We start from the raw sequence: 16,543 nt of genomic DNA, 5'->3' as shown, positions 1-16,543 counted from the left end.
TACTTACCTGTATCCTGTGTTACAAATAAACCAACGTTCCTGGTTAAGTTACAAACATGTGGCTTAACCTCCATCCTGCTGACAACTATTACAGTCCAATAGGCATCTGCCAATACCTAACAGACATGTTTATTGAACTTTCCACAGTCAACAAATATTGGGTAATAAAGCACAGATCATAATAGCAGTTGGAGATATTTAAATGCTATAAACAGATTAAGATAGATTATACTGTATAGTTGGTCAATAGTGAATAAAGGAACATTTGTTGGCACAAAAATTTTCCTGATGCAAATCTTTAGAAGCTGGATCTACCCCTAGAAATGACCAACATCTGGCACCTATAAGCATTATTGGTGACACTAATATATTTATAAACTCCTGTACATTATATTCTTGCAAACAGCCTGTGCTCATTCATCACTTCATGCTAAAGACCTCAGTCATAGAACTGGTCAGAATGGCTAATTTAAGAAGCCACCTTGCAGAACATCAAGATGACAATATGACATCACAAAATGTGCATGTTGTGTTGATCGATATATGGGACCGTGGATGGATTTACACATCAACATGACAGCCACATTGAAAAAGAGGTGTTTAGAAAACAAAAAAATGTGTGGAACGTGTGCCTATGGAACAGCGCATTGATGTGTATGGCAAGATATGGAGCAAGTAAACTTTGTAGTGGACTATGGGCTGAGCTTCACAGCTAGTTAGTTCAATGTTTACCAAATTCAGTTCAACTCACATTAGGCAATTTTTCATCATTTCTTCATTTTACTTTTGGAGATAAAGAACAAAATTTGCATATGTTTGGTCCAAGAACTGAGCCTGATAAGGTGCTGGCAGTTCCCAGAAAAGAACCACTTGACTTGGGTAGCTATCAGAGACACACCACGTCCGGCCAAGGTGCTTAGCCCTGAGAGAACTGGTCGTCAGGTACAAGCTGAAGTCAATGTATTGTAGAAGGTAGACTAGTTCTGGACGAAACCAAAGTCAAGAGAGCGGAGGCGGTAGAATAGTGGGGGACGAAGACGAGGTTGAAGGACTGGAGAAGGTAGAATCGTAATGTACATTCCAACAAAACAAGTGTTATTTAACAGACAGATGCTTCTACCAAGGTTTGGTACAACTGAGGGACTTATAAAGGCTACAAACAATTGAGATTAACTGTTCTGATTGACCTGTCCTTTTCACTGAAGGGCTAATTGCAGAGTAAGGAAAGCTGTGCAGTAGTCCAGGTGAGGACACTTGCTAGATTGCAGTTCTTAGCAGAGAGCTGATTACAGGAATTGATAGAAGGTGTTTGTAGCTGTAATTGTGAATAGCTATCTGACAGCTGTCAGCTGGTGCTAGCGTTGTGAATCCTCACGTCGGCCTACTGTGTCTAATGCTAAATCCATTACTGTAAAACTACAATTTATTTATATTAGCACTAAATAGTCTTTATGTTTTAATTTTTATTATTCGTCTGTGCTAAAGGATAGGTGAAAAGAAAGGCTGTTATTTATGTGTGCAATGTACTGGGCCATTGGTAACATAAATTCATAATCAGAGTTTAATGATGTTTTGTTCATTTTCCCTGTAAATGAATCGATTGGCAGACGAGTGCTTTATCTCTGATAGGTAGCAGCTGATCTTGCAGAAAACACATTTAGTTATCTACTGTAGTACAGTACATATGAAATATCAGTCAATCTTGTTGCACAATCACTGATATATTTTCCATCTCTACCGCATTGGACTTTCATCAAGGACGTTCAGCGTTGTTTAGTTGTACCATGAACCCCAGCCTAAGATATTTTACTTTTTAAATTATACTTCACGTTCCACAGCAAAGAGTTCCACTTGTGTTTGTTCAATGTGACTGAAGCTTACAAAATACTGTCATTTAATAAAACATCAATGTCATGCTTTGTAAATCACTTTTGTTGGGGCCAATTCAATTCTGTGAAATAAGTGGAACTTTCACTGGAAAATAGACCACCTGCACCATCATTGACTGGATGACTTGCGACTGTGTCAGTCTATTGACATCATGGCCGTTCCAGAGCCGTACTGAGGGTCATGTTGCAGAATGTGCTGTGGCTGCTGTCTACATCTTTTGTTTTAATCAGGTTATTTTTTATTGAAGACATTTTCCATGACAATAAAAACTAAACAGAACCTCCAATAAACATGTATTATTATTATTATTATTATTATTATTATTATTATTACCATTTATTTATATAGCGCCACTAATTCCGCAGCGCTGTACAGAGAACTCACTCACATCAGTCCCTGCCCCATTGGGGCTTACAGTCTAAACTCCCTAACACACACACACACACACACACAAAGACAAACAGACAGACAGACACAGACAGACTAAGGTCAATTTTGTTAGCAGCCAATTAACCTACCAGTATGTTTTTAAAGTGTGGGAGGAAACCGGAGGACCCGGAGGAAACCCACGCAAACACGGGGAGAACATACAAACTCCACACAGATAAGGCCATGGTCGGGGATTGAACTCATGACCCCAGTGCTGTAAGGCAGATGTGCTAACCACTTAGCCTCCGTGCTGCCATTTATTGTAACCTAAATTGCCTACGTCCCACACACAATTAAATTGCACTGTTATGTATTATATATTTGATCATGCAATTTCAGTTAGTGTACATAAAAGGTTAATGTTCTAGTGTTTTGATAACTTGAGCTATCCAGTTGTAATTGTGTTCCGCGGGGGGCATTCAGGATCTATCTATTATTATTGTTGCCAACTCCAGAACATTAGTGACATGTTGTTCATCTTGTTCTCCGTATGGTTACTTAGATTCAGACCAAATATGCATATTTTAGGATGTAACAAGTATGTAGTAACCGTGATTTCCAAAATGCAGTTTATAAACTGACAGTTCTGAATCTGCAAGCAATCCCAATGGTACCTGTGATCCTCACAAATATGTGATTTGGATGTTACTGCAAAGGGTTAAACAAGATTTCAACACTCAGGGCCAGATTTACTAAACGGCGGGTTTGAAAAAGTGGAGATGTTGCCTATAGCAACCAATCAGATTCTAGATTTCATTTTGTAGAATGCACTAAATAAATGACAGCTAGAATCTGGTTGGTTGCTATAGGCAACATCTCCACTTTTTCAAACCGGCAGTTTAGTAAATATACCCCTCAGTCTTGCCCTTGCACAGGATCTAGCTGAAACACACCCTGAAGGAGGTCTCTCACATCCATACACACCTAATAGCTGCCATCACCATTGCATTAGGGCCCCAAAATACTGTTACACAAATGTACACTCTGGCACACACTATGCTCCTTGTTTGCAAGAAGGGGTTGACACAACACACCCTAGCACTCAAAGTGTTGACACAATATACCCTAGCCTGCAAAGATATAAATACTTCAAGCAATAAAAGGGTTAACTTGGTCAATCAATATTTCTCTTCATAAAAGGCTTATGGATTTGTTAAGAGTATCAAGGACAAACTTAAACATTTTAGATTAAATATTAAAAGGTACAGAATCATATAGAAATAAATGCAATACAGTTGCAAAATATAGGGATAAAAATACAGAAATAAACCACTTGCACAGTTCATATTGTCTGTATGTCTGGGACAAAGCAGAATAAGATGGACAGCTCTTCATTTGGATTAAGTAACAAAAAAAATGTCAATTTTGAAGTCCCTCAGAGGGATAGTGTATATGCTAATATGGTGAGGAGTATCTTCACGGGGTGTGAATCATAGCTTTTTCAGGAAAAGTGCAAAGTTCTTATACCTGCCATATCTTGTCTCTGATAACTTACAGATACACGATTCCCCATACAATAGACAGATCATAATTTCCAGCATATTTGTATATGAAATATGATATTAGTTAATCTCATTTCCAATGATACATGATTACTGTAGGGTCCCTGTACAGCGGTTATTAAAATTTGCATATCTTATGCATTGTCTGTACCTGAGTTTAAATTTGCAAAAAGATTTCTCAAAAAGATGAAATATGACGAAATGGGTTTTGAAGTTTAAACACATAGGCAGCTGGTGTCCTTTGGAGTTGTTGGACTCTCTTTGTCTATCCAGCATATGAATTTCACAGAGTCAAATACTTTTCTTAATAAACAAACCTACCACATTTCCATGCCGATATGCTTTGATTTTACAAAAGAACAATACACATATTATAAATACTTTAGATATTTTAACCCTTAACTAAGACAAATCATATTTTAACTCTACCACTACAAGTTGCAAACCTAAGTAGTCCCTATATTCAACAGCAGAGAGTGGGTGAGAGAACGAAGTATGCAACCAGTTGGGACTGTGTATAGCTAGAGACAGATGTGTATAGATTTTGGTACCAGTTCTGTAGGACTGTGACAATATATTTTCCTTTAAAAAGTGCGGACAGATAGGTTTTATTTACGGGTGGTCTGGTACAGGTGTATTTAGAGGATGATGATGATGACGAACACCAAAACAAGCAAGCCACTTGTAATTAGAGGTTGCGAAACTGCCAGAAAATGGGTCCATTAACCTTCAAAAGTCATTTTATGCTCCATTTAATAAGAGAACTTAAACAAACGGATGTTAACATAGAGGTGCAATATTTAATATAGCGAAAGTTTGTATAGTAAAATTTTATATGATTCTGTTTTGTTTGTAGGGTCAAGTTCTTAGTTTCTTTTCTTTTTTTTTTTTTCTTTTCTCCTTTCTTTCTATATACAGTCCTAATGCAGGTTAATTAGGTTTATTGATAAGAATATGTTTTATATCAATAAACGTAGATGTAGATTGTAATAGTATCTCTGTTTTCTCTATGTGTGAATTTGAATTTCGTACATGGTGACATCTGCACAAACTGTTTCTTAGAAGCGCAGTTCCCTTACCAATATATTCCTGGTGGGGACACTGTTATATTGTATAGTTATTTCTTGTGTTGTGTCTGGTAACTTTACCTTCCCTCCCACTCCTTTGCCCACATGTTCCCTTTCCTATTCTTCTTCCCAGGTTTCCAGGGACCACGCAGCAATCTGGGAAAGAAAGGTGCCGAACCTCCTACAGACATAGGGAAGAGCGATCACCGGACTTCTCCAGGTACATGACGGCTTCTAAAGCTAAAAATAATCTCTATTAATGATAATATGTTAAATGTTCAAGAGAAATGCTCTAAACTCTTACACGTCCTTTACACAGAAAAGATTGATGTAGCTTTTGTGCAGAACACGCACTGTAATAAAACTGGCTTTAATAATGCTGGACCTGAACGAGCAGCATCAGGAAGGGGGAGACTTTAACTGGACTCTTGAACCACAATTAGACTCTTCAAGGGGGGGCAGGATCTCACGTTGCTCGAAAGGCAGGTTGTGTATTCCATGACCACCAGCTGGCAACACCTGGAGACTTCTCCACCCAGACGAAATGGACTATACCATCTATTCACACTCACATTCTGTATACACCAGAATTGATTATTTGTTTATAGGGCAGAGATATCTCCTTCTACAGCCTGATGCCCGAATAGGTCAAATCAAATCTCATTAGTTGAAGCCACCAGAGGGACTGGACATAGTGCCTCAATTGACTCTTCTTAGAGAATGTTTATTGTAAGGTAGGGTTGGAAGCCGCCCTGGCCGAGTATATTTCTGTAAACGATAATGGAGAAATCTCCAAAGTGGCATTATGGGAAGTGCATTGGAGGGGGAAGTGTATTCAGTTCTACAGCAAAACGTTGGCTTAGGAGGCTTTAAATGCCTCCAGTCCGTGCAATGCTACGAACCTCTCTGGACCCCCCACATTGCACTACAGAAACACTTACCTGGCTCCTGGCTACACTTCCCTGTGCACTCTGCATCTTCTAAAGGTACTGGGACTATAATCCTGCAATATACCATAGCTCCCAACTGTCCCGATTCCAGTGGGACTGTCCCGATTTCAAATTGCAGCGTCCACTGCCCGCTCACAGGGCTCACTAGGCTGATAGATTGCCACCAACTTGCCGACTCTGTACATCTGCTGGAAGCCACGCTCCGCCAGATGCTATTTGTCAACTCATCGACTAATCAGGAGCTCAACCTGCACACGGTGAGAGAAAAGGGCAGGACTAGGAGGACACGCGTGAGTGGGTGGGGGGCAGTGGGCTACACGGGAGAGGTCATGGTGTGTTATACGATTATTCAATTAGTACAAGTAGTAAACTGTATGGGAGATTGTGAGCATATAGATACACAACTCATATCTCCCAATGGTCCCGATTTTGGAAAGACATTTCGATTTGCATGCCACAAAAGAACAGGGCTTAACAGGAAAGTGGTTGGCATTTTTAAATGCTCAGTTGTGGGCGGAGATTGGGCTGAACATGGGTGTGGCTTATTTTGTTCCGCTTTTTAGACTCTAAATGTTGGGAGGTACGATATACTATGTTATGAACACAAACTATACTGTGCTAATCTCCTGTACTCTCACTATAATCGCCTCACTCTATACTGTAACTATAATTCCATTGTACTTAAAACTAATTATACTGTTGCTATACTGATACTATATCTATAATGCTGTTCTTTGCTAATATATCTTGTGACAATTCTACTGCTGTAACTTAATAAATCTATACTAGTGACCTAACTTTACCTATGTTATATTACTCTCTACTATCTATATTGTTTTCATACTGTAAATCTAGATTCCTGTAATAACGTCACTGTACTGAACTAACTTACAGTAGAATACTCTCTATTATCTATACTGCTTACATACTGTATACTGCTTAACTAAAGTTACCTACAGTATACTACTCACTATTACACTGCTTAGCCCTGCGATACCCATTTATACTAAGGGGGGAAATTCAGCTGGCCGTGTTACTGCCGAAACTAACGCGGCCTGTGCTCTATTGCTGTTACTACGGTAATTTTAACACGGATTTCTGCTCGCTGCTCCCTGAGCCACAAGCAAAAGTCTGCGTTAAAAATCCCCCACCCTAAGACTGCAATAATCTATATTACCGTATTTCCCCATTTATAGGACGCTCCACTGTATAAGACGCACCTATATTAATCATGTGAAAAAATTGAGGATAAACATTATCCTCCATTTTTTCACAGAGTATTTGTGCAGCTTATACAGAGGAGAGACAACGCTACAGTGAATTCTGACTTACCCTGTCAGATGACTCCTCTGTCCGGTAAAGTCTTCTCTCTGTCTGATCCGACAGAGAGAAGACTTTACCGGACAGAGGAGTCATCTGACAGGGTAAGTGCTACTACCCCTGTACAAGACGCACCCAGTTATTAGACCCAAAATTTTGGGGAAAAAGGTGCGTCTTATACATGGGGAAATACGGTATATTGTACATTAACCTTACTATAATGTACAATATACTATGTAAACCCAGACCCAGTTGAACCTAGCTATGCTTTCCTGTCTGTTATCTTACTTTATTTGCTTCCATCTTTGTCTCTATCCTCCATCTTGTTTTTTGTAGTCTTTGTCCTCCTCCATGCGATCTGTCCTCCATCTTGGTTTATGTGTCTTTGTCCTCCTCCATGCGATCTGTCCTCCATCTTGTTTTATGTGTCTTTGTCCTCCACCATGCGATCTGTCCTCTATCTTGGTTTATGTGTCTTTGTCCTCCTCCATGCGATCTGTCCTCCATCTTGGTTTATGTGTCTTTGTCCTCCTCCATGTGATCTGTCCTCCATCTTGTTTTATGTGTCTTTGTCCTCTCCTTACAATCTGTCCTCCATCTTAGTTTATGTGTCTTTGTCCTCCTCCATACAATCTGTCCTCCATCTTGGTTTATGTGTCTTTGTCCTCCTCCATGTGATCTGTCCTCCATCTTGTTTTATGTGTCTTTGTCCTCCTCCATACAATCTGTCCTCCATCTTAGTTTATGTGTCTTTGTCCTCCTCCATGGGATCTGTCCTCCATCTTGGTTTATGTGTCTTTGTCCTCCTCCATACAATCTGTCCTCCATCTTAGTTTATGTGTCTTTGTCCTCCACCATGCGATCTGTCCTCCATCTTGGTTTTTATGTCTTTATCCTCCAAGATGCGGTCTGTCCTCCATCTTGGTTTATGTGTCTTTGTCCTCCTCCATGCGATCTGTCCTCCATCTTGGTTTATGTGTCTTTGTCCTCCAAGATGCGGTCTGCCCTATATCCTTTGCACACACTCTCTATTAACATATAGTACACAGAGAGAACATACTGATATTTCACTTACATACACTATTTCTATTTTATTTCACTTTTCCACACTCACGTTACGTTGACAGAATTGTCAAGTGTGTGTGATACTTCAGAACGGTAAGTTGCATAAGTAGTTCTTATGGACTTCTGGTTGTGATGCATTAAGGTAGCAACTGTCACTACTCTGTCTATGGTTGAACGTGGTACAAAACGAAAGTTTAGGATGGTTGTATAGAGATGCCGCTTAAGAACATCTGAGATCCCATGAGTAACAAATAATTAGATATTGATAAAAATAGTGACATCGCAAGTAACAATTTGTTAGATAATGCTGAAAATAGTAATGTCACTAGTAACAAGTTGTTAAATATTGATGAAAATAGTAACATCATGGGTAAAGATTTCTTAGATATTAGTGCAACTTAGCAAGGTCATGGGTAGCAAATGGTTAGTGAAAAAAATGGCTTTGCGATGTCATGGGTAACACTTTGTTAGATATTGACGAAAATAGCACGGTCATGGGTAACGAAGTATAATGTATAATCCATAAATAATGAGATTGGTTATTAAATGGTCATATTGTCTGCACCATTTTACCCTCAGCGCTAACAGAGAGCAATAACAGACTCTAGAAGCAGCACCATTTTACACCTATATACTTGCAATTAAGGATGAGAGAGGCAAGACCAGTCATCTAGATGGGGAGATTGCTGGGACCTATACAAAGTTGTACAATATCTCACAGTCTCTTTAAACTGATCCAAATCTACATTAATATAAAACTTTCAAGGTCAAGTTATTACACCTTCTGCCCAAAACATTCAACAGGGTCTCTAATAACTCATATTATCTAGGGAATCATTGGAGACTCACATTACAGTACTTCCAAAAGAAGGGAAGGAGACTTCCTAATGCTACGGCTACAGTCCTATCTGCCTCTTAAATATTGATGTTAAACAGTTTATCCTTTCTCTGCTGTGTATATTAACATTTAGGCAGAGTTTATTTTTTTTTATAAATTCTTTATTTATTAGAAAGAGAAAAGTACAACAATGTATATTATCAATGAAGCATGGTAAATATGCATATTGTTACATTTAATACAATATAATATGTTATCAGAGAGAAATATTATTATTATTATTATTAATTTTTATTTATAGGGCGCCACAGAGTGTCCGTAGCGCCGTACAGGGACAAACAAGTACAATACAAGGTGGGACAGCACGGTACAATAAACAATAAGCACAGTAACTCTGTAAGCTCAAAGCACAGCTAGAGAGAGGGGGAGGGAAGACCAGCAAGCGCTGGAGCCCAAGAGGAAGGGCACGGATGACGGGGAGACCCCCAGAGGGGTGGGGGGAAAGGTAGCTGGAGAGCAGAGTTAGAAGTGAAGGAAACAGGAGGAGAGATGGCCCTGCTCAAGGGAGCGTACAATCTAAGGGGAGGGGTAGACAGACAGAGAGACACAGGGATGAGAGGGAGAGAAGGGGGAACGGGGGCAGAGTCAGGGGAGGGGGAAGAGGCAGAAAAAGGTAGGAAGTTAAGTGGGAGACTGGAAGGCTTTGAGAAAGAGGTGGGTTTTTAGAGCCCGTTTGAAACTGGACAGATTAGGGTATGTTCTGATGGAGGGAAGGAGCTTGTTCCAGTGGAGGGGGGGCAGCGCGGGAGAAGTCTTGGACACGCGCATGGGAGGAGGTGATCAGAGGGGAGGAGAGGCGACGGTCATTGGCAGATCGGAGAGGGCGGGATGGAGCGTGAATAGAGATGAGGTTCGAGATGTAGGGAGCAGTGGAGTTGGCGAGGGCCTTGTATGTGAGAGAGAGGAGCTTGAACAGGATTCTGTAGGGGAAGGGGAGCCAGTGAAGGGCTAGGTAGAGGGGGGAGACAGAAGAGGAGCGACGAGAAAGGAAGATAAGCCTAGCGGCTGCGTTAAGAACAGGACGAAGGGGAGCGAGATGAGAGTGGGGGAGGCCAGTGAGGAGGAGGTTGCAGTAGTCCAAGCGGGAGATGATCAGAGAGTGAATAAGACATTTGGTGGCATCTTGGGAGAGGAAGGGCCGAATGCGTGCGATGTTACGCAGCTGGAAGCGGCAGGATTTAGCAAGAGAGAGAATGTGAGGGGCAAAGGAGAGAGAGGAGTCGAGGATGACACCGAGGCAGCGAAGTTGGGGGACAGGGGAGATAGAGGAGGAGCAGACAGTGATTGAGAGGTCAGAGGGGGAGGAAATATGAGGGGGAGGAAAGACAATGAGTTCGGTTTTGGCGAGGTTGAGTTTAAGGAATCTAGAGGACATCCAGGAGGAGATGGCAGAGAGGCAGGCGGACACCCTAGAGAGGAGGGAGGGAGAGAGATCAGGAGAGGAGAGATAGAGTTGAGTGTCATCAGCATAAAGGTGGTACTTGAGGCCGTAGGAGCTGATGAGTTCACCCAGGGAAGAGGTGTATAGAGTGAAGAGTAAGGGTCCTAGAACAGAGCCCTGAGGGACCCCGACTGAAAGGGTGGAAGGGGGGGAGAGAGACCCAGAGGTGGTGACAGAGAAAGAACGGTCAGCCAGGTAAGAAGTGAACCAGGACAGGACAGGGCCGGAGAGACCAAAGGACTGGAGGGTGTGGAGCAGGAGGGGGTGGTCGACGGTGTCGAAAGCAGCAGAAAGATCAAGGAGGATAAGAAGGGAGAAGTGGCCTCTGGCTTTAGCAGAGAGGAGGTCATTGGTAACTTTAGCCAGGGCAGTTTCGGTGGAGTGAAGGGGGCGGAAACCAGACTGGAGAGGATCAAGGAGGGAGTGAACAGAAAGGTAGGAGGTGAGACGGCTGCAGACGAGCCTTTCGAGTAATTTGGAGGCAAAGGGGAGAAGAGATATGGGGCGATAGTTAGAGAGAGAAGTGGGATCGAGATTAGGTTTCTTAAGAATGGGAGATACGAGAGCATGTTTAAAGGAAGAGGGGAAGATGCCGGTGGAGGGGGAAAGATTAAAGAGGTGAGCGAGGTGGGAGCAGGTGGTGGGGGAAAGGGAGCGAAGAAGGTGGGAGGGGATAGGATCCAGGGGACAGGTAGAAGGGGGGGAGGAAGAGATGAGGGAGTGGACTTCTTCACCCGTGGTGGGGCGGAAGGAGTGAAGGGAAACGTGGCTAGGGGGAGAGGACGGAAGAGAAGGGGGGTTGGACGAGAGAGTGGAGGAGGCGATGTCAAGTCGGATGGACTCGATTTTAGAGGAGAAGAAGGAGGCAAAGTCGGTGGCAGTCAGGGAGGAGGGGGGAGGGGGAGGAGAAGGGGCCAGGAGAGAGCTGAAGGTGGCGAAGAGGCGGCGGGGGTTAGAGGACTGGGAAGAGATGAGGGATTTAAAGAAAGATTGCTTGGCGAGCGAGAGGGCAGAGCTATAAGAGGAGAGGATGATGCAAATATGCAAAGTATAGATGATTGAAGTCTATCTGTCGACAATTACAATAAAGCAAGCAAACAACTATTTCCTCTCTCTTTTTTTTTTTTTTTTTTTGAATGAATCAAAATGCACAGAATTTGACACAGAAAAACAAGAGAAAAAGAAAGGGGGCTGACAAGGAATAGGGATAGGGGAAAAACAAGAGGAAAGAAGGAAAGGGCAGGAAGGAGGGGGAGAGTATGAGGAACTCTTCATTTTATTTTCAAATAGTCACGTGGTGAGTGGAGGTGACTGTCAAACCATATCCCTGAATAGGTGAAGGGTATACCAATTTAAATCACCTTATATAAGAAATAAAAGGGTAAATTTTTAAATGTGTAGCCCTCAATCGCTCGAGGTTGGGGTGCAAAGAAGGGTCTTAAATTCTTCTGTTTCCTTAAACTCCAACCAGCTAAACCAGATGGCCATGAAATCTGAGTATTTATCTTTTACAGAAAGAATAATATCATCCATTGACATATAAAACTCCACTCTGGCGAACCAATCCTTGACTGAAGGGGGGGATCGAGATCTCCAGTGCATTGGAATAACTGCTCTAGCTGCATTGTTTAAGGGTTTTAAAAGTGATTTCTTGTATTTGGATGAGGGAATATTAGAAAGAGATAAAAGCCAAAAACCCGGATCTTCAGGAACCTCATGACCAACAATGGTCCTGGAGAGCCTGATAACTTCATCCCAAAAGGGAGTAATACGAGGACATTCCCACCATATATGCACCAATGAGCCAAAGGCCTCATTACATCTCCAGCATAATGAGGACATCTGAGGGTGATACTTATGTAGTGTGGAGGGGCATCTATACCATCTTGTTAGAAGTTTGTAATGGTTTTCCACAACCGAGGCACTCACAGAGCAACTATGTGTGTTTTGATAGATCTTGGGCCACGCGGTCTGTGATATATAAGGTGCTAGGTCACGCTCCCATGGACCTGTGTAAGATGGAGCTGCTTGAAATATATCATTCATTAGGATTTTGTAAATACCTGAAATGGTATGGGAGGGAGTATTTTTAGAAAGACACAGAGCCTCAAAGGGATGAGTCCCTAACCAGGGATTTGTAGCCCTTCACTGACTTAACATAGTCCATCACCTGAAAATATCTCCAGTACTCGTTTGAGGGTAGCGAATAAGTAGACTAGAGCTCCTGAAAGGAACAAAGTTTCCCTTTGACCACCAGCTGGACGAGGCTGATAATCCCAGCTCTAGACCACTTTTCAAATGAATTTCTGGACAAGCCAGGAGGAAAATCTGGATTACACACGATAGGGGTTTAAGGTGAGGGGAATGACGCCACACTACTCCAGGTGCGAAGTTTATTCCACACCTTCAGAGTGGGTCCAATTGTAGGGTGATTCATCTTAGGGACCTTAGACAACCATGGAAGAGTACTTAGATGATTTCCACTGAAATTATCCTCCAACTCTACCCATTGGTTATCCTTTCCTCCTCTGGTCCACTCTAGGATTCTATTTAAATATACTGCCTGGAGATAGCTTTGAAACATGGGCAACTGAACTCCTCCTTGGTGCTTTCGTCTATATAAAATAGAGTGTTTAAATCTGGGTTTTCTCCCTCCCCAGACAAATCCACTGATGAGTTTTTGGAGATTATTAATAAATACCTTCGGGATCTGAATCGGTAGTGCTTGCATAATATATAATACCTTGGGTAATATATTCATTTTTACGATACCCATTCTGCCAAACCAAGAAAACTTCGGAAGAGACCATGATCCTAATTCTTTTTTAACTTTAGACAGTAATGGAGTGTAATTTAGACGGAAGAGATGTTCATTATTTTTTGCAATGGAAACTCCTAAGTAACGAATGTGTGACGCTTGCCATTTAAATGGGAACGCCCCCTTAAGACCTGCTATCGTATGTTCTGGAGAGGATATGTTGAGCGCAGTAGATTTGGAATAATTAATTTTAAAGTTAGAGAGATGGCCAAACCTTAAAAATTCAGACATAAGGTTAGGGAGAGAAATGACTGGGTTGGTGACTATTGCCAGTAAATCATCAGCAAATAGAGCTAAACGATGTTCCTTATTTCCTATCTGCAGACCCGAAATATCAGGGTTACACCTAATAGCTCTCGCCAAGGCCTCCATGCATAATACAAATATCAAAGGTGATAATGGGCAGCCCTGACGAGTTCCGTTAGAGATAGAAAAGGAGTCGGACAAAATACCGTTTATTCTGACTTTAGCTGAGGGACAGCTGTATAAGGCTAGAATTTTACTTAGACAGGAGGGGCCTATTCCCATATGTCCCAATATTCCTCTCATAAAACACCAGTCCACCCTGTCAAATGCTTTTTCGGCATCTGTCGACAGGAGGACCGTGGGGACTGAGGAGACGGAAACTGCGTGTATGAGGTCAATTATTTTGGTTGTACTGTCTCTTGCCTCTCTTCCAGGGATAAATCCCACCTGATCCTTAGAAATCAAATTAGGTAGTAGCACTTTTAACCGGTTAGAGATTAATTTGGCAAATAGTTTGACATCAATATTTAATAAAGAAATCGGGCGATAACTGGGGCATAAAGCGGGATCTTTCCCTTCCTTAGGGATGACCGTAATGTGAGCTTCTAAAGACTGAGGCGAAAAACCATTTACACTAGAAACATCATTAAAAGCATTTAGAAGAATGGGGCCAAGTTTTTCCATAAAGGCTTTATAGTATGAAATTGAAAGCCGTCTGGGCCAGGACTTTTCCCTGATGGGGAAGATTTAATGGCCTCTGACAATTCCTCAAGAGTGAAAGGAGAATTGAGCATGTCCCTGGTTTCATGTGAGATCCTGGGGAAACTAATATCTCTCAAATATTTGTTTATCTCCTGTAGCCTAGAGTCCTCATCATTACTTGAAGGGGAGGACCTGATGTTATATAGATGGGAATAGTATTTCCGAAAGGCTCCCGCTGTATTATTGTCTGTGTGTTTCAGAGCTCCCTTATTATCTTGGATCGAATGAATGTAAGTAAGGGATCTTTGGGCTCGTAAAGCTCTTGCCAAAAGACGTCCTGGTTTATCACCCTAATATTTATTTCTACATTTTCTCCAGGCCAGTTTCATTCTATCATTCAACAATTTGTTTAGAGTAGATCGTTTCTTTTGTAACTCCACTAAAATCTCGGGGGAGAGAGACTGTTTGTGACCCGTCTCTAATTTTTTAATGTCTGAAATGAGGGCATCTCTAACCTCTGCTTTCTGTTTTTTGAGAAAAGTACCCAGCTGTATACACTTACCCCGAATAAAACATTTGTGAGCCTCCCACACTACTAATTTCGAAGTCTCCCCATTATCATTTATAGAGATATACTCATCAAGAGAAGACTCTAATTGGGCTTTACAATAGTTGTCTTGTAAAAGTAATTCGTTAAACTTCCACATCCATTGTCTGGGAGGGGGAACAGCCATATTGATAATCATATAGACCGGTGCGTGGTCGGAGTCTGTCGTTTGCCCTATCCAAGAGTTTTCAACCAAGTCAAGAAACTTGTGATTAATAAAAAGATAATCAATCCGGGAGTATGAGGAGTGAGGATGTGAGAAATAGGTATAATCCCTATCGGAGGGATGGAAAATACGCCAGGCATCGGCCAGCTGGTGGTCATGGAACCCCCCTCTGACCCTAGGAGCATCCCTCAAAGACGCCCCAGGGGCACCAGTGGACGAATCAATTTGAGGAGTCAAAGCCCAATTTAAATCTCCACCCAACACCACCACACCCTCAAGTTGATCCCCAATTCGGGACAAAGTTCTAGTTATGAAGGAAGCCTGGGAGCTATTTGGTGCATATATGTTGACAAAGGTAAATAATTGGTTGGAAATCTTAACTTTAACTATTAATACTCTGCCTTCCTCTAGAATGGTCTTAGAGAGTTCTGTTAGTCGAAGGCGTTTAGCAAATAATATCGCTACTCCTCTCGTCTTACTGGAAGAATAATTATTAAAAACACCTGTTGGATAATGGTGATTACAAAATTTAGGAGCTAAATCTTTCTTAAAATGGGTTTCTTGTATAAAAGCTACATCCACCCTGTCTATATGAAGTGTGTGTAGTAGGCTGGATCTCTTTAGGCAGAGCTTATTTACACCTAGATTCAAATCAAAACGCAACTAGAGATCTGCTCAGATTTGAATACAGGCGGAAATACATTTAAGTTCTCTACTCTCTTTTCAACTGCAAGTTGGTGGCAAGTTGTGTTTGGGTTTGATCCTTTTATCTCTAACCTTTTATAATATACTTTTAGATTAGTTTTCTGCCACATGGATGCATTAGTTGGAATTCAAGGACACATCACATTTAAGGCATACTCATCACCCTGTATCATTTTTTTGTTTAGTTAAAGCTCTGGCCCTTTTTGGAGAGGAGCCATCTTTCGAACTTGTCTATTGCCGGATCTGCATCTTTAAACTATCCATATGCTTTTAAGAGAAGTACTCATAGGCAAACCACTGGGGGGTTTCCTAGTGCCTGTAAACCCCCCCCCCCCCCCCCCAAGCCTGGGGCACTGTGCAATTGAGGTGGCTGGACCCTGCCCCCACTTCACACGGCTCTGCTTGAAAAGGGAGAGCTGCGTTCTCCTAACAGTAGTGCAGGCAGCATTGCCCATGTATATTATGGGGATAGGAAGAGTTGGAGAGCAGCCAAGCACTGTCTAAAATTATAGCCATGCCCCCATGCATGCTGGCCACGCCCACTGGCGGCATGGTGTGGAAACCCCTCTCTACAAATCCTGCGTTTGCCTCGCCAGTATACCGCCCACCTCCCAGTCACCCCTCCTCTTCTCTCCCTTACCCTATCCATATGTTTCAATGTCAATTAACAGTTTCTTTTTTGCATTTGTTTTATAAGAATGATAAAATGTGTCTACTGAACTTTATACTTGTATGTC

The sequence above is a fragment of the Mixophyes fleayi genome, chromosome 4 (genome assembly GCF_038048845.1).
Source record: "Mixophyes fleayi isolate aMixFle1 chromosome 4, aMixFle1.hap1, whole genome shotgun sequence".
Lineage (NCBI taxonomy): Eukaryota > Metazoa > Chordata > Amphibia > Anura > Limnodynastidae > Mixophyes > Mixophyes fleayi.
This window is presented reverse-complemented; position numbering follows the sequence as displayed.